Raw genomic sequence first — 8,058 nt, forward strand, 5'->3', positions numbered from 1 at the left:
TTGAATCACTAACAATATATGTTCCCTTGAATATGTATTTCATTTTGATGCTCTCTCTGATTGTTATATTTGGGAAATCTCTGATTTCTTTCAGTTCCTTTTATGCTTTAATTTTTAGGGAAAAGGTGAAAAATAACAAACAAAGTCTGTGATAGAGTTAATGGCTTATCATCTATCAAATTTCTTGCAAAAACATTTAGTGCTACATAGTTAAGCAAAAAAGTTAGTTAGCAGTTGTTTTCTCTCCAGACTGTTTGCACTAATTGATGATTAAATGTGATGTTGTGATCGCTTCTTTTGGATTAGGAATATGCGATTTTTTCAATCTTACAGTCTACTGTCTTGTTGACATTGAAGGGCACATGTTTCCTTTGTTAGTAACAGCACAACTAGACTCTTGGCCCGAGAAAGAGATTCGTGAAAGAACTTGGGTATGCAATATGACATTCTTCTTGAATCTATATTTTGATTACTTATAAATGGTTTTAACAAGTTTCACTCTTTTGGTTTTGGATCACTTTTGCAGCATAAATCGGGAAGATGGCACTTTGAAAACAAAGCTGGTGACACTGCCTAGGAAGAGCGCATGTTTCCTCTATTTGTAATAGAACAACTAGACTACTGGCCTGAGAACGAGATCCGCAAAAGAACTTGGGTATGGAATAATTCTTTCTTTTTAAATTTCATTTTGATATGTATTCACACTTCCATTTGCTGACAAGTAGCTTGTCCAAAAACCAATTACATATGAATGTGCGCGAAGCAATAAAATTTTGTCCAAATGTGACGGCAGAACTATTAGTAAGTCGCCTCACATCACAAAGCAAATAGACCAAAGGGGAACTATTTCCAGGAATCCAATGTAGCTCCAGTGTTCGAGTAACTATTCTTCCTTTAGGATATAGAGCTCCAGTGTTCGAGCAACTATTTCATTTTAGGATATACAGTCATTTACCACATTGATTGGAAGTCTCATCAAGATCAAAGCACTAAGAATGTGGAAAGAGATTTTAATTCTATTGGAAAATAATGCACTCAGAAGATAAAGGGTAGCCAGGTGCACGGAGGATTGTGCTTTTGTGCAGGGTTCGGGATTGGTCAGCATCCTAAGGGGCGTGATGTAGGCAAGCATCAACTACTATCATAGCTCGAACCCATGAACTACAGGGCACGAAGCCTACCTTATGCTACTTCAAGTTTATCAATATACTCCTGACTTTATCCCTATATTATTAACGCACTGTTTCAGCTGAAATCATGTATATACATGCAAAAAAGTTTTAATTAGTGTTAATATAATCAATTTCAACTATTTTGAGTCCATTGACCCTATTTGAATTCACGGGAATAGTAACATCATTGGTAACTAATAAAATTATACACCTACTTAATAAAAAGGCATAATACATAAACAAACCCTCTAACTTCGTCTCAGCTGGCAAGTATGCCCGCCAACTTTGGGTGTGTACAAGTAGGTACCTCAACTTGTCTCCACTTTGTCAGTTGAACACTCCAACTTACAAAATGATCATCTAGACACCTCCAAATTTTATTTGTCACGTACAAAATAATCATCTAGACATGTTTATGTATTATACTTTAATAAAAGGCACTTATATATATGTCATGCTATTTTTCTTCCCCTACATGTAGGGGTTTGATACTAGATTTTAATTTTTACCTAGTTGTGCCACAAAGATGGAATTTTTTTTTGCATCAGACGTTATTACATCTACTTCTTTAATTTAAATTCCTTTTTGCAACTTTTTTCTTTCTCTATTTGATAAAGAGAGGAAATACGTGTCATGTTCTTTTTTTTCTTTTTTTTTTCTTTTCTTCACTGTGATCTTTTCCTTATAGGTTTTCAAGTTTATGCAACAGGCAGTCATGACTCATGATATTAATTTCCCATTCAATAAGGCAACTTAAAAGTCCTAATTGGAAATGCATGCATTAACTATTAATTGTGTGTGGTTTTTTGTGTGTATGTACAGGCTGCAATCTATGTATGTGAAAAGAAAAGTCGTGGAAAGAGATTCACATGATCATAAAGAAAGGCTTGCCTATACATATTTCTAGCCTACGCGCGGTTCTTTTCGATTGGTGTTTGTCACTATCTAGATCATATGTTCACATTAATGACCACAAAGCCCAACATTGCTCCTGCTTGCTACTTGCCCATTCGCTTTTTTTTTTTAACTACTTTGACTAGCGCCCTATAAAGGAAAGAATTTTTCCCTAAGCCAACTTCCTTTATCGAGCGGTTCTCTTCGTTGAGGTGCTCCATGAAAGGCGATCTACAACAATGAAAGTGCAAGTGACTTAATCGGTCTAACAAAAACCACTTCTTGATTGTTTCCCCTCTCTAGCTTGACTACTCTGCTTGCTTAACACAATTGTTGGTGAAAATTCCATAAATTACGATTCAAAACCAAAACGAACAGAATGAAGAAAAATTATAAATAAATGATTCTTCAGGCTGAGGCGCGGATATCTCGCTCTCTTTAAAGAGATTCAAGCCCACTGCAGTATAATCTTCACCGGTCCAGCAGTATAACTCTGACTTGTCCTCTCCAGGATACTACTTGTCAACGTCGTGTGACTCAATCAACTCCGGACTAGTTGAAGAGTCCAAAGCTTCACTATAAGAACACCTTCCTTCCAACATAAAAAATTACTCTCTTTTATAGGCAATGAGTTGAAGGCTTACAATATTTTTCTTTGTCTCAACTCTCACTTTCACTGCACTATCCTCAAAATATAAACACAACATTATACTTCTCATCCACCTTTTTTTTTCATCCAACATAAGGAAGAAAGAATCGTTTATATAGGTGTAGGATTTCTTCCACAAGTAAATGTCAAGAAATAATAGATAGTAAATTGAGGTCTAGTGGGGTAATTAGCAAGAGATAATGCTTTTGTGGTTACAAGAGTTACAAAAATAATAACACCACTATCTCCACTAACATGTCATGACATAATGCACTTTAATATTTTAATTTTGATATTAAAATGCATATATTACACCAACAAGTCTTATTTAACTTCACTGATCACTCCACTACCTAGCAAGCTCCCTACTCAAGAGCAAGAAGCAAAAAGTCTCTGACAAGTGTGTTCTTTCTCGGTAAATTAGAAATTGTAGAACTATAGTGGCTCTCGAAATCGGTCGGTAGGTCCGTCCTCTATTTCAAGAGTTCTAGTATTTGCATTGCGGTCCATGATCGTAATCGTCCACAACCCAACTGACATCCACTATAGGGTGGGCGAGCTGTCCTCCTAGAAATCCCGAAGCTATATAAATATGAATTCCCAGCTTGGTAGAACCATAGGAAGTTGAATATGATGGAGGAATTGCATCTAACAAGTATTCATATGGTACTATTTTTGGTACATAAATTCCATTAATTGGCTTATTTATTGATTTCTTCATAAATTTGTTCGACAATTAAATGGTAGGAAAACAAAAAGTTAAACGAGTAAAGTGGGATATTATTTTTAAATTTGTAGACAAGAACCATGGAGGTTAGTTCCTGGAAAAGAAATAATCTCTGGTCCCTTTTATATGTCACTGTAGTAAAAAAAAACTGGTGCAAAATATTTGTCATTTTAGAAAATCAAGAAGACATTAATTAATTTTTTTTTTTTTTAAATCAGTAGTTACTACTTCAAGAAGGCATATATAAACACTAAGCATAGACATAAGAATTTACCACACATGAATACGCTTTGCAATCATCATATTATGAATTAAGATGAAAGGTTGAATGTACTTGTTTAGGTTAGGTTTACTTGTTGTCGTTCTCCTTACCGTAAATTTGAATATTGTTCAAAAAGTTAAATTAACTAGGGGTAACATTGAGCTTTTATGTTCGTTTAACTCTTTTCTACAGTATCTTTTTCATCTGTCTTTTATGAGAACTATTTTAATAGTTACTCATTTAAGGAAGATTATGTTCAATGCTATTAAATTGGTTCTCATAAACGACAGATGAAAAAGATATTGTAGAAAAGAGTTAAACGAACATAAAAGCTCAATATTACCCCTAATTAATTATTTTGTTTGAACAATATTCTAGTTTACGGTAAGAGGAATGACAACAAGTAAACCTGACCTAAACAAATACATTCAACCTTTCATCTTATATTAATTCATAATATGATGACTGCAAAGTGTATTCATGTGTGGTAAATTCTTATGTCTAATGCTTAGTTTTTATATCAAATTAATAATGTAACCTTTAGCACTTAAAAATTAAATTGAAATTACACATTACTTAATCATGGCTAAGTGGAAGCCGGGCGGACTGATGTAGCATGTAGCTTATGGGTTCATATGAATTAAGAAGCTTCAACTCAAACTTTATATATGCATTAAAGTTCCACAAAAAAGTACAAATAATAGATTTTGTACTTAGTAAAGTGAATAGGTTGTGGTAGAACTCTATATGCGAAGTGTCGAACCCATAATGTTGAAATCTCGAATTTGCCTCTGATTAACTAAGAAATAGATACATAAAACACGTGATATCTTACATTTATTGATTTAACGTAATTTCACATGATGGATACAATTGGATAAAGGTTAAGTTGAGGTTGTAGCAGTTCTTAGAACAACAATAATAAATTGGTGATCTATCAACAGGGGCACTGCTATGAATTAGCCCTTTCTTATTGTCACACCCCGAACCATGGCTTAGGCATAACACGACATTCGGTGCCTAACTGCATGTGACCGAGCGAACCCATAAGCTGGCTGAATCAACATGGGATATCAAAACATATAAGAATAAGGAAATAAGACTAACACAGATTGATATACTAAAAAGTCTGATTGAATTATATTAAATGCGAAATTTACTGTTTAAGTCTGAAACATTTGAATAAATAGCCAACAAGGCTAATACATCAAAGTCTGCTAATATCTGACTGACTGAACTATGTCTATGAAGCCTCTACGAATACTGAAAACATAACTGTCTAAAACTAAAAAGACTAAAAGCAGGATAACGCCCCGGAGGAACTAGGGCTCACTAAATAGCTGATACAAAGTCCTAACTAGGCCGAACCATCAACCCGTATATCGATCCGTGCCCACAAAAAGAAGAAAAGGGACATCAAGACATTTGAATTATCTTTGGTATGTAAAGCAACTGAAAGAAGAAATATAAGTACTGAAACTGAAACTCAACTAAATAGGATGGCAAGGATCTGAAGTACTCTCTGTTCTAAATGAAGAATCACCTATATAACTGTAAATATAAACAATGGCCTAGGGCCCAAATAAATATGCACAAAAACTGTGGCCTCAGGCCCAAGTAATACGTATGCATAAATTGTGGCCTAGGGCCCAAAAATATAGATACAGGTGTTCAACATCAAATAATTTACAAGAGAGACTGGCTAAAGCTGATAGCATGATAACTATTACTGATTATGGAACTTAAACAAATAACTGATTATATACTGACTGAGACTCATGTGACATCAATACACAAGTCTATAATGATTACATACTAAGTTCATGATATTCAAAGTGATCACTCGGAACGAATTATGAAATTATAAGCCTAGAAGATAGCAATTCTACAACTATTCAAAAAAACTAGGGCTAAACTGTATTATGAGTCAAATTGATGATAAGCATGTAGAATGAGTCGTAGGGAGAATCATAAACGTTCTCTAACGTAGATATACCTATAATGCTCCAAAACTTGAAGAAAAGGTTTGAACTTATGAAGAAGAAACCTAAAGCTTAGAACTTGAAACCTTGAGAAGAGTTTTCACCGATTTTCATAGCTACTGTTCATAGCTCAAACCACACTGCTCTGGTCTTCCAAATCTGATCTCCACAATTCACATTTAAGACCTATATGTTGTAATCATTCAGTTATAATTTGGGCTCGATCCAACAGTTAAATTAGCAGGAAACGCCAAAGTAAGCTGGATGGTCGGAGGAAAATCTACAAAGAAAATTACTAGGGTTTTACGTTTGATGGAGTGCATCTAAATCAATCCTATTTCATGATTGTACCGACCATTAAATGTCTAAAACATAATAATAACTCCATATAATCTATTAATGATTGAGGGGCTTACCTTTTTGAAGAAATCCCAAAGCTTCATTCCAAATTCGACCTTGAATGGATTTTTTCCAAAATCTAACGATTCCAAATAATTATTCGGTGTTAATCTAGTGCTAACTTAATATAATTGACATAGGGATTTGAATAAGAACACACCTTAGGTGTTTGGTGGCAGCTCTGGTTCAAAATCCTTACATAAAACGTTTTAGGGTTGTATTTATAGGTTATCATAAAGGCTTGGGCTTTAAAACCTAATCCTACAAGAATCGGAATTTCCATTTTACACGTCCTCAGTAAATCGGCCATAACATTTTGTACAGAACTCCATTTGATTTTGGCCTTATATGGATGGAAAGTTATTTCAATGGGCTACAATTTTCATGTTTTGATTTTTCTCCAATTCTTAACGGATTTTCATGAAATCAGGCTGGAAGACAGACCTGCCGTAAACTTGTCGATTCTATCGAATCTTAAGCACCTTATTATTAGCCACCTTGCGACGATCATATCTCTTTGCTCCGATCTCCGATTGGCCTGATCCTTATATGCCTAGAAAGGTACTTCCACATACTACAAATTTCATTAGGAACCTTTTTAAAATTCTCAACTAATCTAGGGGTTATGGTTGTCCAAAATAGGCCCCTTGGCCACTTTCACAAAACGTTCAAACCCTCAAATTTTCACTGAAACTCTAACGATACGAGTCTAACCTTTGTTGTAAGATACAAGGTGTAACACTTATGTCATATACTTTTGGTAAAAACTTATCAACACCGGGTGTTTAATCAAATCAGTGAATGTTTGTACAATTATCATTTAATCATGATTAATTAATGTATATATTCACTTTATTAAAGCACTTAACCATGGTAACATCCATTGGTTTGGTGTAAACACCGGGTGTGGGTAATATAATAAGATGCCCAACAATACGTCAAGGTTAATAATGTCATAATATAAATTTCTGAAAGGGCTACAATGTAATTTCAGAGAACTAGGAGTTCTAATCATCATAAACACAACCTCCACACTTATTACAGTAGGGAGAATAATTTCAATATATATCTATATTTACCTAGCAATTTTTTTGAGACTCACATAACCTCGATAATATGTAGATCTTGAAGTCACTAGAGCTACTTCAATTTGCAATTATTTGAACATATTAGTAGGAATTAATTATTTTCTCTCATTATTATTTGGTAGAAACTAAATTATCATAATGTACAGAAGGCTACAAATGTAATTACACATAAATAGGGTTTTGTAAGTTGTATAAACACAGCCTCCAAATATTGTGCTAGCTAGGCATAAATTGGACAGCTGAGATTTTCTTTAACATTATCCAATTCCTCTATATAAACACTAGCAACTTTTTGAAGCCTGATATCAATTCATACACATTTTTGTTCTTTTTTATTACTCCAGTTACTCGTTGCAGCTTTATGATAGCCTTTATATATCAAAGTTTGCAAACACACCTGAATCGTAGATGTTTTTTTTAATATATTTGCCTATTCAGGTTTGTATGCAAACTATGACATTGTTTTAAAGGACAATGTATGCGGATCTCGTTTTTAATGGTGAGATTTGAACTTTAAACTTCCGTAAATTTCACGTACTTATGTTATTAATCGTTAGGTAACACCATTCATGAGTGCATGTATGCAGATCTTGAATTCACTTTATTTCAATTTGCAATACTCTCAGTTTCTATACTTCCCTTTTTCTTTTCTTTTTTGATGTGTTGGTCTAGTTTTGGTGTTTGGACTTTATTTTAAACTAGATGTCATTGGCATGTGCTAGCACAGGCCCAACATTTTATGTTGTATATTACCTCGGGCAATTCGAAAGAATACCCTTATTTTGGGTGGTCTTTAATTTTTGCCTATTAAATTGGTGGTCTTTAATTTTTCCCTTTGGTAGAACCTCTTGATTTTGGGTTTGAACCCCCGCTCAGTCAAAAAAT

Source organism: Lycium ferocissimum, chromosome 6 (assembly GCF_029784015.1).
Source record: "Lycium ferocissimum isolate CSIRO_LF1 chromosome 6, AGI_CSIRO_Lferr_CH_V1, whole genome shotgun sequence".
Classification (NCBI taxonomy): Eukaryota; Viridiplantae; Streptophyta; class Magnoliopsida; order Solanales; family Solanaceae; genus Lycium; species Lycium ferocissimum.